Below are 20,762 nucleotides of genomic sequence, written 5' to 3'. Positions count from 1 at the left end.
TCCAAGACATAAACCAAAGTCCTGCCATGCCTCACATTTCTCACTGATACACAGGACCTGATGCTACCACCCTCAGAGACAGTCTCTGAGTTGAGTATTTGTATTCAAAAGATACTGTTAACATGATGTTCCATCTGGGAGGGCAAACACTTTAACACCCTGAGATATGTGCTATCATCACACTATATATTTGGGTTTGCAAATATAATGTTCAAAACATTTATTTGCCTTATAAGCCAACTGAGCTTAGGATATGCTACCCTAGTGGTGTCTCAATCATAATTAAGATGTCCAACTTGTTTGTGTGGCTAAGACTGCTAATTGCATGCCCACATCCATTTTTACCCTTCTTTTACAGCAGCAGTTTGGTACATTTTTCAGTCTCCTTTGCTTCAGTAAGACCATGTGCCTAATTTTTGGCAATGAGATGTAAACTGTGTAGCAATAAAATCACTATGCCTATTCCTTTTGCTTTTTTCTTTATCTACCCTAATCTTTGGAGTAAAGATGAAATTTCTGGAGCTCTAGCAGGAATATTAGACCATGAGGTCACAGGCCAAATGTGAACATAGTGGAACTAATATCTGGAAGACACTAATGACAATGTACCTTCCAAAACAACTCTAGAATGCCCAGAAAAAATAAACCTATATGGTTTAATGTGCTATTGTTTTAGGTTTTCTGTCACATGCAGCTAAACCTAATCCTAATTACATTAGGATTATACAATAAGGAGAGGCTTGACTGAGAGATTTGTAAGCATATTTTTCATTACACTTTCAAACTATAAGACAACAATACAAAACAATATATAAGAATGTCAGTATCCAGAATATGGCTATTTCCTGCATTATGAACACCTGATTTATAACTATCCAATACTATATTATAAAGCAGGTCAGCAGGGAAGCAAGAAGTCTGTCCTGAAACCTAGGCTTCCTTCTTACCGAAGCAAAAAGTCCGGTAGTGCTCATGGCTCTGGCAGAGCACCCAGGAATAAGCTTTTGATATGACTCAGCCACTGCTGCAATTTATGGAATCTTATAAGGCATACATGGTAAGTTTAAAGAGGTTACTAGTCGATGCATTTGTGAGTTAATTTATTAATAAACATAGCTTAACTACTCCTTGAATTAATTTCCAGATTTTCTTTTATTAAGTCACTTTGTATATTTGACCTGGATCCTGTGAACCCAAAGACTGATGACTCTCAAATTTTTACTCAGACTGGCTTTCAAACTTTTATAAATGCAGGTAGTTAATTACCATATAATAACAGTGAAAAAAATGTCCTCTATGTGGTATACATACATGGGCAGTGGGGCCTATATGTATGAGCCCTGTATCTGAAGCATAGTGTATGCAGCGTTCAGGACGGGTTTTGAAGTCATACTGCCAACCTCCAATATGATTTTGCCACTGGGGTATAACCTTAAGCAGCCAGGAAACATCCTGTGCTTCAGTTTCCACCACTTGTAAAATAGGGGTTATAACTACAAGTAATTTATAGAATTGTCACAAGGATCAAAGAAAAGCATACATGGAAAGTGTATAGAATAGTGCCAAGTATGTGGGAAGTACTCAATAAATGAGTCTCTCCTCCAGTAGGACAGCTCAGATGTGAAGGGTCCTGAGTAGGTGGTGTGTCTTGGTTGTGGGCCCAGGGTGACATCTCTTGCAGAGCCTTGCTCCTGTCCTAAGTTATACTGAACTTAAGTCCACAAGCAAGAGCTGAAAATAAAAAGCAGCCAGGCAAGAAAGACACTGTCTTTCTTCAGGGTTTAACATCATTTGAGCCATGGATCATTGGACAGTCTGGTGAATACCATGCTCTCCCTCTCATGGCAATGTTTTAAAATAAAAAGTACTCAGGCTTATGAAGGTAGTTAGTTAGATTGGAGTACAATTATCAAAATATTTGAAAGCATGACTTTATGTAGTACCTACACTTATTTATTGACACATTTAATAGCAACCATCTAGCTATATTGATTATATTTTCTTATTTTCTGAATAGTTGATGCTCTGGCATTTGGAACATTAAACCTGAGACTGTCCCTCCCAGGACTAGCTTATTCCTACAGACATACCGTTAATACACAAACCAACTAATGCAGAACCCATACTCAGAATCATCTCCTTCATCAAATTCTCGCACAACAAGCCAATATTCTCTTTCCCCTAAATCACTCTAGGGTCAAGTACCACATATTGAGGGCCTCCTCTATAGTCCAGAGTCCACCAAAATTATTCCACCTGTCCAGTGCTAAGTAAATTAACACACCTACCCTGTCCCTCCCATTCCTTCTCATGAAATTCATGTGGGTCATGCTCTCCTCTCTATCTCTACAGCCTCCTGACTGCCCCCTGCCCCCTGCATGGTGTCCCACGTCACTTGTTTCTAGAGAGTTGTGAAGATAGGCTTCTTCCTTCACAGCCATCTCTTCTGTGTGTATGTGTTACCATATCAGGTTAAAATACACTCCAAGGACACTAGAACTGCAGCAGTGGGTCTCATAACTTCATCATTTTGACATAATGGTGAATGTAAATGACATTCTGGAACATCCGAAATAGCTATTATGGACATGGTTATATCCTTAATTTTTTGTGACAAAGATACGGGTGCTACTAATTCTACTATGCTTTTACCTATATTCCTAATGAAAGAAATCCAATGAATAAGACACCAAGTTAGGAATTTCTGTAAACAGATACAGTTGATTTTGTACTGATTCTGCAACTGTCAACTTTCCAAAAATTTATTTCACATTTGAGTCCCAGACTGCTTTAACTTCCCTTCCAGTCAAGCACTAAGGAAGATTAGTCAGTCACTGAGGAGATTTATCACTGAACCATTCAAGACTTCTGACTAATGGTTTGGAATCAAGAGGAAGACACTTTCTACTTTCTCACTGACAGCATCCTGTGCCTCCCTCAGTGCTTCACATCATTGCTGCTGTAGTCATGCATTCTCCTGCAGTGGCTCTGGAAGATATTCCGGGGCTATAGCATCCAGAACTACTGCTTAGAAGGCAGCATCTCAGAATTGGCCTCAAAAAGACTGACAGTTTTTGCTACAGGAAAGTATCTTATAAATATTTTGAATTTTTTTTTTTTGGTACTGGGTATCAAACTCAGGACCTTGTGCTTGCAAGGCAGGCTCCAGAACCACTGAGCTAAATCCCCAGCCCTTATTTTGAAATATTTTGATTTACATTACATATTATATACATATAAGGAATTATTACATGAGTCCAATAAGTTTGTACAATGAAAATAACATTTTAAAAATTTTAACTTAAAATTGCATGAGGAAATACAAGGCAATATTTATTAAAATAAAAATAAATATACTCTGACCCAGCAATTCTATTTCTGGGAATTTAAATACACATCTACCTGCAGATACACACACAATATTCATTGTTGCATTGTTTGTAATAGAAAAGAACTGGAAACAGCCCAAATGTCTATCAGTAGGAAACTAAAATAAACTATGGTCCATCAATATGGGAATACTGTTTGGATTTTTAAAACAAATAAGGAAGTCTGAGACACTGAAATGAAAACATTTTCAAGATATGTTATGTGAAATGATTTTCACAATCATGCATGCATAGTATGCACATTTACCTCATTTGTAAATAGGAGGAAATGAGTATATATGTTTGTATGTACACAGAAAAAGAAGAACATACAAGATACAAATTACATTGGTTATCTGTATCTAATGCCAGAGGAATCATGGAAATGTTAGACAAGGAAAGGAAGGAAATTTATCTTTATACATCTCTCTATCTCCATGTATATCTATAGACATATATTTAAACTAAGACTATATGAATTTAACACCTATTTAAAACATCTTTAGGAAAATGCCTTGTGGTTTTGCTTTATAACTACTATTAGGCTAGAATGAGTTCACTATGCATATTGTATAAAGATAAACAATGGCTTACCCCAAAATATGGCCTAAGGTGCCTTCTGACCAAAACCATTTCTAAACAGTATGTGCTTTTTCTGAAGTGACAATCACCAGAAATAGTCAAGAGGGAACCAAGAAATATAAACCTTATAGTCATGAATTTTAAAGGAAGCCACTTACAAATACATTTATTATGAGCAGACTTACCACAACTTGTAAAATGACTAGTCAGCTGACTACACCACAATTGACTGCAATAACCTGTGAGGGGATTGTCCACAGTGCAAGTAATGTGCGACAAATTCCATATCCTGACATAGCCACCCTAGACAACAATGTTTCTGCCTTTATTTCTTCTCCTCAACCACCTTGTTCTCCTTCCTAAGGTCCAGCATGTGTGTTCAGGGAATGCAAATGAATTACAGTAAGCAAAATATAATCAGGAAGGTAAAATTGTCAGTGGAAAGATCAGACAGCACCAGACAAAACCACTATACATGATTTTTGGATTATCCACTGCTTTGAAACAGTTAAGTCCATTTGGTAAAAATAGCCCAAGAGAATGGAAAATAGTTTAGTAAGCCCCTGGGCTGGCTTCCTTCTAAAATCCAAGTCAGTAGTTATTAATCCCTGGACAGGCTGAGAAACCTTTAATATCTTTTAACTGACAATGGCACTGGTTTTTACACTTTTATTTTAACAGAAGAAACCTTTTTAAAGACATATGATGCACAAATTTAAGTGTGTGCATAGCAAAAGTAGGATCCTCAGAGTTTTAACTACAGACAACCTCTCTGCCTCCAGCACCTTCCTACAAACAGCCAAGGGCACTTTCAGAAAACCCCTAGTCCTCTAAGAAACTTTTTTAGAAAACACTGGTCAGGCTCAAAGTGGCATTCAAGACTCCAGAAACAGGTTTTCATCTGCTTATTTCACCAACTTTCTGACTTGTTCTCTTCTTCAAGAACCTGCCACTCCCACAAAACTGGTCTGTTCATTGCTCCTGAAATAACCACGCAGCCCCTTTCCCCATTTTTCTCCCCCCTCCCAGAGTTGGCAGGTCTCCCTCCTCTCTGCTTCAGTTCTACATGTGCTCCTAATTCCAACCTAGAGCCTGTTAATACCTGCTGCCTTCAGAAGCCTTCCTCATTTGCTTTTGGATCTTAACACCTCATTTATTCATCTCTTCATAAATACATTCAGGCTTCTCCATAAAATTAGAAACTCTTCCAAAACAGGATCCAATTTTGCTATGATTTCTCTTATCTCCAAGATCTAGGATATACCAGAGTTTAAAAAATGTTTAATTCAAACAAGTAGGGAATTAGGTAAAATCAGGAGGTTGCTCAAATACATACTGTGCTAAACATGTACATATTTAGAAGTGAGGAGACATGTATCATTGTTTTTGATACATGAGAAGGCATATTTCAGGTGTATATGTTAAAACTACAATTCAAATTTCAAAATAGGTTGGTTAATTTTAACACCAGTCAGAAAAGCCAAATTTTACTACCCCAGAAATGATCTACAATCACTGAATAAATGTTCACTAAGTACCCATCTGGTGTCTGTGCAACTGCTAGTTTGGGTGCATGGGTACATCATATTTTTGAAAACAGTCACAAGTTCAGAATTGTTTCATTTTTTGTGAAATCTTAACTGTTTTCTAGAATTTCAAGCAATTTGTACATTTTAAAAACTTTATGGTACTCAATTTCTACAATAATCTTTTAAAAGAAAATTAAAATGGACAAATTAAAACTATCCTGAGTAATTGGAAACTCACTGTAAGTGTTTTGTCAACTCAAAGTTGAGTTAAAAATTATCTTGCTAAAAATATCCTGTGGTCAAATCTTTTCTTGTCTAATACTTTAAAAGACTGGATGAAGGTGGTATTAATATTTTAGAAGCAAAGTGTGCTGTCCTCTGTAAAATTTTTAGGTTTCACAAAGGACAAGTGGTATCTATATGACCTATGTATTTGGTGAGAATAAGTGACAGGGTGGTTGCTGCTCTTTGTTGACGACCAACCACAAACATCATTTAGCAAATATCACTGAAGAAACTGGCCCTTTGTGCTCAATGAAGGCAATTTCTGCTTCATTTCTTAGCAATATCTCAGCCTCACTGATCCTTGCAGAAGGAAGTGTGGAGATGGGGAGAGGGAAGGATGAAGAGGCTGAAAGGATGTGAGGAATACAAATATGAAGGAAAAGAGTAAGTTGAAAAGACAGAGTAGAAGAGGAGAGAGGAGAGATGGAAAAAGAAAGAAGAAAAGGAAAAACTTTGAGGAAATAAGATAAGAAACCTATGTATGTATTAGAAGACAGCATATTGTTGCTCATGACCATAGGCCATAGGCCAGTTGTGACTATTATGCTAAATGACACTGAATAGAAATAACTTTAGTTCACAATAACTTTAGAGAGAGATTTCCAACCAAAGAGGCTTTGCCACCAGGGATAGAAGACTTGAAAGGGCATTTCCAAGTTTAAAAAGTCCATGCTTTCAGAGACAGAATTATAAGAGAGAGGAGATCCAGGGAAGCCATTGGTGGGTAGGTGGGGGTATTCCCTCTGGCAAAGAGCCATCTCAGCTCAGATGCCTCAAATAAGAGAAAGAAGGTCTTTTCATTTGGCAGAAGGCAGGACTTATCTTAGGTCAGCTAATCAAGGTGATGAAGTTAGAATCATAAAACAGATTCATAAATTATTTAAATATTTTATTCTAATGCACATATCAGTGTGTGTTCACCCTCTCATCTCTCAATGAGCCAAGGCTGCTCATTGTATATGGATCCACTGATTGAGGTCCTATCATTCTGTTACCCTCCCACAAAGCTACAGTGCTGACTTCTACTTTTGATTTCTTTAAACCAGAGCCAAAATAATAAGAAAAATTATGAAGCCATCTAAATGTGAGATCCCCCTACTGATTTTTTTTTATCCATTCGATATGCACAATTGTTTTTCCACAAACAACGCAGGCAATTCTGTTGCTTTGGAACTTACCTTTTTAAAGTCTTTTCAAAGAATCTGTAATGGTTGGAGTTCTTAGAGGCAAACAATAGAGCTAGTTGTGACCAACTTATTAAGAATTCATTAAGAAAAAGAATTTATTAAGAAGCATTTGAGACTTACAATTTGGGTGATATAAAAGTAAATTCACACTAAACTTTATGGAATTAGTCTGCTCAGGAAATTACCACCACAGCCAACCCAGAACCACAACACCAGGACCTTCTCTAACTAGATCAGCAGGACCTAGTTAGCAGGACAGATGCCACACCAGTCTTTTGTATAGTACTTACAGATGCACATGACTAGCAGATTCTAGGTTACATAGAGATGAAAACTTTAAACATACATGAGGAATTTGAAAGTTCATGTATAGTCATAAAGGACAGAGGCTCACTATAACTTTTAATTTAATTTTCTTAAAAATTAGCAATTGTTCTTTTACATTTATTTTTCATAAGTTAGTGGATGGAATATATAACTAAGTTACATAATTACAAAAGTAAACACAATAAGAATCCAATGAATTTGGTCACTGTCATATCTCTACTACCCAGAGTTATGTCTAATATGGAGTAGATAATCAAAAAATATTTATTGAATAAAAGAATGAACTGGAATAAATAGGTATGGTAACCAAAACTCTTGACAAACACACAATTCATCTGGCTGTAGTAGATGTTTGTAGCTACAGTAACCCCAAGCCTTCACTGTGCTCTGAGCATCCATCAGAATATTTTATGGAGAGAATGGATAGCCTCAGTTACTTTGGGTGAACTGATTAAGGGAAAATTGGTTAAGAGCTCTTCCATAATTTTCTTAATCTGTCATTAAGAGATGTATCCTAAGGATATGTGGTAAGATTCTGATTTTATCTTCCCTTAAGAAATTTTTATCTAGATGCCCACTTGCGACCAGGAGCAGGTGAGGTCCCCCCAGGCACACCCACCAGCCTCTCGAGGAGCCGCGCCTGGGCTGACTGAGCCCAGCTCTGTCCGGCAGGTCATGCCCACTTGTGACCAGGAGTCGGCTCCCTGATGAAAACTGAAGCCCACTGGAAAAGTGAAGACAATCTCTGCAAGAAAGGCACACCAGACCACCGTACTTGGTAAGTTAGAGGGATCATCACCTCCCATTGGAACCTGGACTATCTTCAGGGGAAAGGCAGCTGGAACCTGCAATAGAATTTTGCACAAGTCAACCCTGCAGGAGGACAGGGAACTCAACTTGGGACTTGCAGCCAGAAATGTGCCTGAATCTCACGGGTCTGTGACTGACTTACTGAGACTCATTAACTTATAACTGCACACTGCTGCCCACGTTGTCTATTGTGACAGCAGAGACATACCCTGAAGGAGTCCCTTCACTTTTATCTTTTATTTGTTATTTTCAAAATTACCACTATTTTTTTGCTCTTATTTTTAATATTTTTTCTTCTTTTTCTACTCTTTTAAAATTTTTATTTATCTCTTCTTTTTTCTTTCTTTTCTCTTTTCTTTCTCTCTTTCCCTTGCTCCCTTGCTGTCACACATTGTTCTTCATCTCCATTTGTCTTCCTGTTCTGGCCCTAATTCATATTTCTTCTTTATTTTTCTTTTCTTCTCTTTCCTTCTCTCACCTGTGTCCTCAGGCCTCACTGCTAAACTTCCCCTATCCTTCTACCAACCTATCCCTCTCTCTCCAACTCCTTCTAACTCCCCATTTCAAAAGCTAAAGTTGCTATATTGAAGAGTTTATTCACTATAAAAATATTTTGGGTTGGACCTTGATTTTGATCAAATTCAGACAGTTAAAGGTGATAGATTAACAACTACCACAAATTGTCATTTTCTAAGAGATACTTGATGCTATTGTGTTGCTAATTGTATCACTTGGGCTAAGGTGTTATGATTGATCTAATCAGTTGTCCTTCCTGATATAATGAAAATGAGATAGCCTCAGAGCCATTAGAGATTCAAAACCTAAAGACCAGCTATATCTGGAAGACATCTCTGAGAAGCAATCATTCCATAACATCAACAAAGATATTTCTAAATACATCAACAAAGATATTTACAATAAGCAACTTCAAAGTATCAATCCAGGAACTAAACCAAGGACAGTACCAAAAACAAAAATGAGAAGATATCTAAATAAAGCACATAGCCAGACTTCCACCAGACAAAAGGCAAGTTTTGGGGGAAATGAGGTGGAAAAGTCTGATAATCAACCACCTGGACACCCTGAACTGATAGCACAGGAAATAACAAAAGAGATGAATGAGGCTCTAGAAAAATTCAAAACAGAAATAATCTCCCAGACAACTACAGAGATGGTGAGCAGAGTTAAAGACATGATTAGAGGCTCTAGAAGAGAAACTGATAAAAAAAAAGAAGATGAGCTCAGAAATATGCTGAAAGCCATGAATGCCCAGCATAAGAAAGAAATGGAAACAATGATCGCCCAACATAAGAAAGAAATTGAATCCATGAAACAGATTCAAACAGATATTCAGGAGATTAAAAACTCCATTGAAAGCATGCAGAGCAGATTAAGGGAATCTGAAGATAGAATATCAGATATAGAAGACAGGATTGTGGTCAAGGACCATGAAAACAGAGATTTCTTAAAAACAGTAAGGGACCATGAGAAATCAATCCAGCAGCTGCTAGATGATGCAAAGAAGAATAACATAAAACTGACAGGAGTCCACGAAAAAACAGGAGAAAGTACAATTAACATTAAAAAACTGTTCACAGAAGTAATAGTAGAAAACTTCCCAGACAGAGGTGGAGAATTGGACATACAGATAAATGAGGCATATAGAACTCCAACTAGCCATGATCAAAAAGAATCTACACCTAGACATATAACAGTCAAGATCCCAGAAACTGAACAGAGATTAATAGAACAAAATCTGACAGGATTTTGAAAAGAAATGAATTACCTACAAAGGAAAGCCCAGCAGAATCATGGCAGACTTCTCAACACAAACCCTCAAATCAAGGAAAGCATGGAGTGAAGGATTTCAAGCCCTAAAAGAAAATAACTTCCAACCTAGACTATTATATCCTGCAAAATTATCTTTCAAAAAAGATGGGGAAATTAGATACTTTCATGACAAAGAACACCTGAGAAATTTCATGAACAGCAAACTGGCACTCCAAACAATTCTAAGCAAAATCCTAAAAAAAGACAATGAAGGTCACAACTCCATGAGTCCCAATGGAGGGAACCCACAAGGCAAGGTAAGACAGTAAAGGGAAAGGGGGGAAAATAAGAAATAAAAGAGCCAACAAAAGTAAAACATTATGACAAGGAGGAGTCAATATCTATCAATTATAACTATCAATGTTCATGGACTCAATTCACCAATCAAAAGAAATAGACTGACAGAATGGATCAAGAAGCAAAATCCATGCAATATGCTATAAACAAGAAACACCTAACTCAAAAGGAAATTCATAGACAGAAAGTAAAAGGATGGAAAACAGTTCTCCACATGACAGGAACCCAGAAAAAAGCAGGCATAGCAATCTTCTTTGCAGAAAAAGTAGATTTCAAAACAAAACTAATTAAGAGAGACAAAGATGGTCACTACATCCTTGTGAAGGGAACAATCCAAAAGGAAGAGATGACAATCATAAATATATATGCACCAAATATGAATGGCCCCAGCTATACAAAACAAATATTGATGGACATAAAAAATCAAATAAACACTAATACAATTGTAGTGGGGGCCCTCAATACCCCACTATCACAAATAGATGATTATCTAGACAAAAATTAACAATGAAATTCTAGAACTGAACCAAGCTATTGAACAAATGGACTTAATAGATGTTTACAGAGTGTTTCACCCCACAAAATCAGAATACACATTTTTTTCATCTGCACACAGGTCATTCTCCAAAGTAGACCACATGCTAGCTCATAGGACATGTTTAAGCAAATGTAAAAGAATTGAAGTTACCCCCTTTATATTATCAGACCATAGTTCAATAAAATTGGAGATCAATAACATAAGAAATCACAAAACTCACACAAACACATGGAAACTGAATAACATCCTCCTGAACAACCAATGGGTCACAGAGGAAATTAAAGAAGAAATTAGACAGTTTCTACAACTGTCTATTGCCAATGCCAAATGACAATGCCAGTACAACATACAGGAATCTATAGGACACAATGAAAGCACTTCTACGTGGGAAATTCATAGCAGTGAATGCCCATATTAGGAAAACAGAGAGAACTCAGATAGATAACCTAATGCAGAACCTCAAGTTTCTAGAAAAAGAAAAGCATGACAAACCCAAAGCTTGTAAAAAATAGGAAATTATAAGGATCAGAGCAAAAATCAATGCAATGGAATCTAAGAGAACAATACAGAAAATTAATGAATCAAAGCATTGGTTTTTCAACAGAATATATGAAATCAATAAACCTTTAGCCAACCTTATCAAAAAAAGGAAAGAAAAGGCTCAAATCCACGCTAATAAGAACAAAAAAGGGGAAATCACAACAGACCCAGGAGCAATCCAAATGATCATCACTACCTACTTCCAGAAGGTGTACTCTAATAAAATGGAAAACACAGAAAAAATGGACAGATTCCTAGATAAATATGAATTGTCAAAGTTAAATTAAGAAGATATAGAAATTCAAAACACCCCAATTACAATGAGTGAAATGGAAAATGTAATAAAAACTTTACCAACAAAGAAAAGCCCAAATCCTGATGGCTTCACTGCTGAATTCTACAAGACATTTAAAGAAGAACTATTGCCATTACTCTTTAAACTCATCAAGAAAATTGAAAGGGAAGCAAGGCTTCCAAATTCATTCCTGGAAGCAAGTGTTACTTTGATTCCAAAACCAGGGAAAGATCCAACTCAAAAAGAGAACTACAGGCCAATCTCCCTAATGAACATAGATGCAAAAATCCTCAACAGGATACTGGCAAACTGAATACAGAGGCTCATCAAGAAGATCATACACCCTGACCAAGTCAGATTTATCCCATAGATGCAAGGATGGTTCAACATTCGTAAATCAATAAATGTAATACACTATATTAACAGAGTCAAGGACAAAATCCATATGGTCATCTCAATAGATGCAGAAAAGGCATTTGACAAAATCCAGCACCCAATCATGATAAAAAAAAAAAAGCTACAGAAAATTGGAATAGAAGGTCTTTATCTCAACCTGATTAAGGCTATCTATGAAAAACTAACAGCCAACATCATACTAAATGGTCAAAAACTGAAAACTTTCATGCTAAAATCAGGAACAAGACAAGGATGCCCACTATCACCACTCCTGTTCAATATTGTTCTGGAAACATTAGCCATAGCAATTAGACAAGAGAAAGAAATAAAAGGAATAAAAATAGGAAAGGAAGAAGTGAAACTGTCATTATTTGCTGATGATATGATACTTTACATAGAAGACCCAAAAACCTGCCAAAAGACTTCTAGACTTAACTGACAGACTCAGTAGAATAGCTGGATATAAGGTCAACACTCAAAAAACAATAGCCTTCTTATACACAAATAACAGACTCACTGAGAGAGAAATTAGGGAAACAATTCCTTTTACAATAGCATCCAAAAAAATGAAATATCTAGGAATCAATCTAACAAAGGAAGCAAAAGACTTCTACACTGAAAACTGCAGCACTCTGAAAAAGGAAATCAAGGAGGGTATAAGAAAATGGAAAGATATCCCTTGTTCCTGGGTAGGAAGAACCAATATAGTGAAAATGGACATACTTCCAAAACTACTATACAGATTCAATGTAATGCCAATTGAAATTCCAACGATATACTTCACAGAACTAGAGAAAACAATCCAAAAATTTATTTGGAACCAGAAGAGACCTAGAATAGAAAAGGCAATTCTAGGCAACAGAGACATGGCTGGGGGTATGACAATCCCCAACTTGAAACTATACTACAAAGCTACTGTGATAAACACAGCATGGTAGGCTGGGCCACTATTCCACCACTCCCAGGGCAGAGGAGGTGAGCCAATCCCAACACCCAAGAGGAGGCTCCCTGGCCACCATTCCAGGGCTCCCAGGGCAAAGGAGGTGAGCCGCATGGGTGCCAGCAGCACCTGCCTCCCCCATGGAAATGAGAAGACATGTAAACAAGGCTCAGAAACAGACTTCCAGATCACCTACAGCAACCTCAAAGGGAAATGAGATGGAACAATCTGATACTCAACCACCTGGACTCCCTGAAATGGCAACAAAAGAGGATCTGGAAAAAATGAAATCAGAAATAATTTCTCAGATAATAGCAGAGATTGGGCCCATAGTGCAAGACATGATTAATAAATGTAGAGAGGACACAGATTAAAAAAAAGAAGAGCTGAGGAACATGATAAAATCCCAACATAGGAAACAAATGGAATCCATAAAACAGATACAAACAGATTTCCAGGAGATTAAAAACTCCATTGAAAGTCTAAGCTGTGGAATGAACCAATGTGAGGACAGAATTTCAGATATAGAAGATAAGATTGCAATTAGTGACCAGGAAAAGAAAAATTGCTTTAAAATTGTAAGGGACCATGAGAAAGCAATTCAGCAGCTGCTAGATGATGCAAAGAAGAATAACGTAAGACTGATTGGAGTCAATGAAGAAAGAGGAGAGAGTGCAGATGACATAAAAAAAACTGTACACAGAAGTGATGGCAGAAAACTTCCCAAGCAGGGGGGAAAAACCTGACACACAGATAAGTAAGGCATATAGGACTCCAACTAGTCTTGATCAAAAAAAGACTACACATAGGCATATAATTGTTAGGATTCCAGAAACCCAACAGAAGAACAAAATTCTACAAGCAGTGAGAGAAAAGAAACACATCACATACAAAGGAAAGACCATCAGAATCACAGCATACTTCTCAATACAAACCCTCAAGGCAAGAAGAGCTTGGAGTGACATATTCCAACCCCTAAAGGAAAACAGTCTCCAAGCCAGATTGATGTACCCTGCAAAACTATCTTTCAAAATTGATGGAGAAATAAGATACTTTCATGATGAGCACCTTAAGAACTTCATGAATACCAAACCAGCAGTCCAAAAAATTTCAGACAATATCCTAGGAAAAGACAATGAGGATCACAACCCCAGAAAGCCCACCAGAATGAATTCGTTGGGCATGACAAATTAAACGCAAAGGGGGAGAATCCAAAAAAAAGAAAAAGTCATGACAAGGCTTTTAAAACTTTTAACTTCATCTCCCTAATGAGTGTGTAACTCCATCTTGTTATTGTACTGATTAGTATTTTTCTGATTCTAGTGTTGCACACCTTTCCTAGTGCTGTACTGGCTATTTATCATCTTCTTGTGTCTACTTTTTAATTGGGTTGTCTATGAATGAGCTGTAAGAGTTCTTTATATATTCTGGTCATAGGTTATATGCATTGTAAATATGGTCTGTTTAAGGACTACTTTTCATTTTAACGATGTCATTTAAAGTTCTAAACTTTGATGGAATTTCATTTATCAATTTTTTTTCTTTTGTATATCATGATTTTTGTATCCTAGGAAGTTCTTGTCTACCCTAAATTCATAAACATTTTCCCTTATAATTTCTTCTTAAAAGTTTTATAGTTTTAGTCTTTCATATTTGGGTTCATAGATCCTTTCAAGTTATTTTTATGTATGGAAATAAAGGGTTGAGGTTAATTTTTTTATATATGGATACCAGGTGTTCTAGTGCCATTTGCTGAAAACACTATCTTTTCCTCTGCTCTTGAATTGAGTTTATATTCTATAAAATGTTAAAGTTAAATAATCTTTCAAAACTCAGTGGACCATATATGTGTAGTTCTATTTCTAGATTTTCTGTTTTATTCCAAAGATCTATACGTCTTTCCTTACACCAACACTGCCTTGATTACTGTAGCTTTAGAGGAAGTCTTAAAATTAGGTACTAAACGTCTTCCAACACTGCTTTTTGTTTGTTTGTTTTACTTTTCTAGGTCCTTTTTACTCCTACATAACTTTTAAATTTCAATATCCAATTCTTCATTTATAACAAGTATACATACACCTGAATTTTTATATATACCTTGTGTTTTCTAATCCTGCTAAATTCAAGTACAAGTTCTAGGGGCTCCTGGAGATTTCTTAGTATTTTCTCTGTAGATGATCATTTTATCTACATATAAAGATTTTGCTTCTACCTTGCCAATCCTACCCTAATTGTGTCATTTTATTGCCAGACTATTTTGATTTAGGTCTATGTTTCAAAGTTTAATGGACAGATGAAGAGTAAGCATGTCTGCCCTGGTTCCCCACCTTAGGGAGAAAGCATTGTATCTTTTCCATTCACATAAGGCGTTTTTGCTGGAAGTATGGAGTACATGTCTTTGATCTGTTGAGAAGGTTCTGTTCTACTTCTAGTCTCCTGATAGCTTTTACCATGAACAGCTGTAGAATTTAGTCCAATACTTTTTCTCCAACTAGTGACAGGATCATATGGCTTTTTCCTTTCCTCTGTTAAAATAGTGACTTTTGGGGGTGGATCTTCCAATGCAGAACCAACACTGCCATCCCTATAATAAAACCACTTTCTACATACTGCCAGATATGACTTCTAATTAAACAAATGTCTACCTATGTTCATATTTTTTTTCTTCTAGTATCTTAATCCAGTTTTAGGATTAACACTTAATGTTGATTTTCTAAAAGAAGGGGAGAAGTGTTCCTTCTTTTTTCTGCTTTAAATGTTTGATATAGTTTATCAGTTAAAATATATATGAGCCTGTTGTTGTCATATAGGTAGGTTTTCAAGCTAGGAATATACTTTCTTTAATAGGTGCTATTCAAATTTTATATTTCCGCCAGAGTTAGTTTCATTAATTTGTCTTCCAAGGTGCTTTTTAGAAGTTGTCTAATTTATTTCAAAAAATATTTTTGTAATATGCTTTCTATATCCTTTTAAATTCTGTAAAATCTGTGGTAATGTCTCCTAGATCTTGATATTGTAATTTTTAAAATGTATAATTGATACTGTGTAATAGGAAGAAAAGGTCTAAAGAAGCAGGGGAAGTGGGAGGGGTAGGGAAAAGGAAAGAAGGGAAAAGAAAAATTATGAATAAAGGAAAAAAAAGGAAACAAAGTCTTTGCAAATAGGGAAGGGTGGAGGGGGAGAAAGGAGGGCAGGCAAAAGGGAAAAAAATAAGAACCAAGATACTCATGTAATGGTACAAGATTCCAATGATGAATGTAACTGTATTTTATACCTAAAATGTACAAATAAACTTAATGGGAATTAAAAAAAAACAGCATGGTACTGGGAAAGAAACAGACCCAAGGATCAGTAGAATAGATTAGAAAATGCAGAAACAACTTCAGACATACTCAGCCACATCTTTGACAAAGGAGCCAACCACCCTCATTGGAGGAAAGATGGCCTATTTAATACATGGTGTTTGAAAAACTGGATTTCAACCTACCAAAGATTAAAACTAGACTCATACCTATCACCATGCACTAAACTAAGATTGAAGTGAATTAAAGATCTAAATATTAAGACAGAAACTCTACACTTGCCGGAAGATAAGTTAGATAGAACTCTTGAAGATATTGGCATAGGAAAAGACTTTATGAACAAAACCTCAGTAGCACGGGAACTAGCACAAAGAATCAACAACTGGGATCTCATCTTATTAAAAAAAACTTCTGCACAGCAAGAGAAAGCGCCAACAGAGCTAAGAGACAACCTACAATGTGGGCAAAATTTTTTAGCAGCTGTACCTTAGACAAAGGACTACTATCTAAAATATATAAACTGAAAAAAATCAGATCCCCCAAATTCAAAAACCCAATTCAAAAATGGGCATCTGAAATGAACAGACATTTCTCAAACAAAAAATTAAAAGCAGCAAACAAATATATGAAAAAATGTTCACCATCACTGGTCGTTCGAGAAATGCAGATTAGAAATTACACCTCACCCCAGAAAGAATGGCTTCTATCAAGAAATCAACCAATAACAAATGCTGGCGGGGTTGTGGGAGAAAGGAACCCTTCTCCATTGGTGGTGGGAGTGCAGACTGCTGCAACCACTGTGGAAATCAGTATGGAGATACCTCAAAGAACTAGGCTTAGAGGTCCTATTTGACCCAGCTATTCCTTTACTGGGTATCTTCCCAAAAGAATTAAAAGAATCATACCACAGTGATATATGTGCAGTCATGTTTATAGTGGCACAGTTTGTAATAACTAAAGCTTGGAAACAGCCCAAGTGCCAATCAACTGGAAACTGGATAAAGAAGACATGTTTTTTTTTAAAAAATGGAGTATTACTCAGCCATAAAGAATGAGAAACTAGAGTCATTTATAACTAAATGGATGCATATTGAGGCCATTCTCTTAAGTGAAATAAATAGGATGCACATGTGTAAATACCGAATAGTTTCTCTAGTGTGAGAAACTGAAAGTGTAAATAAGAATTAAAATGATTAAAATGAATAATTGATAATTTGAAATAGGAAGAAAAGGTCCCAATGAGTAGGGGTGGGAAGGGGAAAGGAAAGGAGGGAAAGGAAAAATTACAAGAAAAGAAAAAAATGGAAACAAGGTCTATGTAAATAGGGAAGGGTGGAGGGGGTGAAGGGCACGCAGGTAATGGGGGAAAAAATAAGAACCAAGATACATCATGTACAGGTACAAACACCCAATGATAAATGTAAATGTATTGTTTACCTAAAATGTACCAATAAAAGAATTTAAGGGAAAAAAGGTTTTATCTAATTCTATATAATTTTCATATCTCTATTAGATATACCAAACATTATCTTAAAAATTAAAAAATTAAAATCTTTTTGATCTTTTGAAAAGTAAACCTCTCTAGAATGTAATCTTTAATTCCATGACTCTCAAACATCATTTAACTGTTCCTTAGTGACTTGAAGTTATTAATATAATTTACTACTATGGGACTCAAAATAATTCCTTTAGATATGAAGTATGAGTGCCACTGGCCTTTGTGCAAAGGGGCTCCGATGGCTCTCCCGAGGTGGGTAACCTGTGATGTACTGCTTTATCTCGTCTTTTTTACAGTACATTCTTTCATACTTAGAAGAAGGAAAATAAATTTTGTTGAAACTTGCCTATGCTGTTTGCATGAAAAGTATCAATTTGCTTAATTTATTGTTATATTTATGAGACTGTGTTATATTTATTTGTTTCTACCTCCCTTACTAAAATGTGAACTGAGAATGAGGCAAAGATAAGGTCTAATTTTCTTATGTGTCCTTTCTCCACAAACTGAACACAATTTCCTGAACCAAAGTCAGTACTCAGTAATTGTTTATGTTATTAATTCTCATGGGATACTAAAAAGCAGTATTACCCCCTTGTTCCAAGTAAGGAAAGTAAGGTTCACAGAGGTAAAAAATCACAGTTAGTAAATGGCTGAAGTTGTATTTTACACCAGGTCTGCCTTTAATGATTTCTGGCTTCTCCTAGTAGGGATATAATAACCTATATTAGATGGTCCTGAAGGACCATGTGCAACACCCCTATGCCATGGCCCTCAGAGAATGTGATGGCAAAGGCTGGACTTTTGAAGAAAAGAGACAATGACTTCAAGTAGCCAGAATTACAACCTTTTTCATTTTAGTATTTACTTCAGAGTACCAGAGAAACTCCACAAATGGCCTGATTTCACAGATATATTGCAAAATATCCTCTGGGAATAGTTCTTTACTTACTTCTAGCACTAGGACCTGTTCAGTGACTATTTCCCAGATCAGATGATGAGTCCTCAGGGCAGGAGTCAGTGCTGTGTCCATTTTATGCACCTTTTTATGGGGGGGAGGGGTGTGCTATTTGGAGTTACCCAAACTAAAGATGGATCGCAAAACTAGAAATTAGTTGGTTGTGGCTGGAAGGGACACTAGAAACAATCTTCAGTCACAGAATTTGAACCTGAGTCTTGGGAAGGATCTTAGAAACCATGGTCTCTCTGCTTTTGTTTCTTTTTTTTTTTCTTTTTGGTACCAGGGATCAAACTTGGGTCCTTGCGCTTGTGCAGCAGACAGTGAAACCACTGAGCTAAATCCCCGGCCCCTCATTTTGTTTTTATAAAGAAACTGAGACCAGAGAAGGTAACTTGACTGAGCTCTCCCAGGGCCTGACCCCAGGAAAAGCAGCTCCACAGAAGACAAAAAGAGAGAGGAGTTAGATAAGAGACTAAACCAGAGTTGCAGGTGGAAGGTCTAGAGACAAAGACAGGCTGAACATCATGGCAGGAGCTTGTGGTCAAAGAGAATATGAGTGGGTGCCTACAGCAGTCATGAGAACAGAACTCAGCCAGTCTGAGCAAACTAGAAGACATGGGCCAAGTTAATTGGATCCAAATAGCCCTGGGAGAAGCTGTTCCCCAAAGAGCAGGTTGGGTAGCATTCAGGCAGGACACATGAAGAAGTGTGGTATGGTTGAACAGCATAGCGGATTCCCACACCATTAGGCTAGGGTTATCTCTTCCAGATGGAAAACATGTTTTGCTCCTTCCTGAGAGCAAAACTTGGAGGCTTTTGCTATCCAATCCCAGTGCATTCAAGCACCATGGAAGATGACATGGAATCTGCCCCCGCCACTTTCCCACCTGCATATCCCAAACAGCAGCCTAGCCATTGGATTCTGCATTTGAAAAGGCTTGACAGAGTGGGCATTTGAAGAGTGAGGGATACAAAAATCCCAGGGTGATCATGCAGAAATATGAATGTCACTTTGAACCATAAAAGGTGAGTAGGAATTAAGGAGGTCCTTAGAAGGAGGTATCAGAAATTAAAACTTAGGGTGAGTCTACCCCATAGTTACTCAATCATTCAATACTCAGCACTCCAGCAGATGTTGGCTAGCAAGTTCCCATGTATTGGTGCAACAGTAGGACACAGAGGTTATGGAGATGGGCTGGAAGCAATATCTTACCTCACCATACAGTATCCAGTGTTTGTGTGTATGCGCATATGCATGACAGGGAGGTTCAACACATGCTTGGCTGTTAATGCACCATACGGGTCTCCTTGGCTCTCACTGTTCCAAAACATATCTATGTGTCCTGCTGAGCCCATCTGCAAATCTCCAGTCATCTCTTCCCAGCAGCCCAGCTCAGGGACCCAGGATTACTCACTTCCCACAGGAGCAGCCCTCAGTCCTCAGCAGCCATAGATAGGAACTGCAGCCGGCATTTCAGCTTGCTTCTCCCAAAACAGCCTAACTCTACAGTAGTCCCCAGAGTTTCCAAACAGGTCAAGCCTTAGTTGTCCAAATGACATATAGTATAGTACAGCACAGTACAGTACATACCTTGTATTGGTTTCCTTCACCTTCTTCCTGAGACAGAAGAGAAGCGCCTAACTCCCGTTTTTCTTTTGCTGGTTGAAGTGGGCGAGGTGACTTGCCCAGTGACTGTTGCCCACCTCCTCCTCCTCGCTTCACTTTGCTCCATCTCTCCACCCTCTCCCACTGCCAAGTGGGACAACTGGCTTGCGTGTCTTCCCTCGATATCTAGCGGCCCCTCTCTCCAGTCAGTTCCAACAGGAGTGCAGCTTGTCACTGTATTGCCCCTCCCCCACGCCCGCCATTTTGAACCGGCGTTTTTGAAGAAGGGAGAGAGGGCACCCTGGCCTGGCTAAGATCAGAAAGGGAGGGATCTATGGGGCCGGGGATTTAGCTCAGTGGTTCCGCCGCCTGCCTCGCAAACTCAAAGACCCAAGTTCGATCCCCGGTACCCCCCCAAGAGAGAGAGAGAGAGAGAGAGAGAGAGAGAGAGAGAGAGAAAGGGAGGATCTAAAC

General features: G+C 37.4%; 1 protein-coding gene across 1 annotated transcript in view; it reads right to left on the bottom strand.

Moving 5' to 3' along the window:
* Positions 1–20,762, bottom strand: part of Schip1 (schwannomin interacting protein 1) — an 809,964-nt gene that overhangs the window by 717,405 nt on the left and 71,797 nt on the right. The window lies entirely within an intron of this gene.

This window comes from Heterocephalus glaber, unplaced genomic scaffold (assembly GCF_053883595.1).
Source record: "Heterocephalus glaber isolate CG9 unplaced genomic scaffold, H.glaber_assembly_v1.0 deba00001504, whole genome shotgun sequence".
Classification (NCBI taxonomy): domain Eukaryota; kingdom Metazoa; phylum Chordata; class Mammalia; order Rodentia; family Bathyergidae; genus Heterocephalus; species Heterocephalus glaber.
The sequence above is the reverse complement of the archived record's forward strand: the minus strand, read 5'-3'. Positions and strand labels throughout refer to the sequence as shown.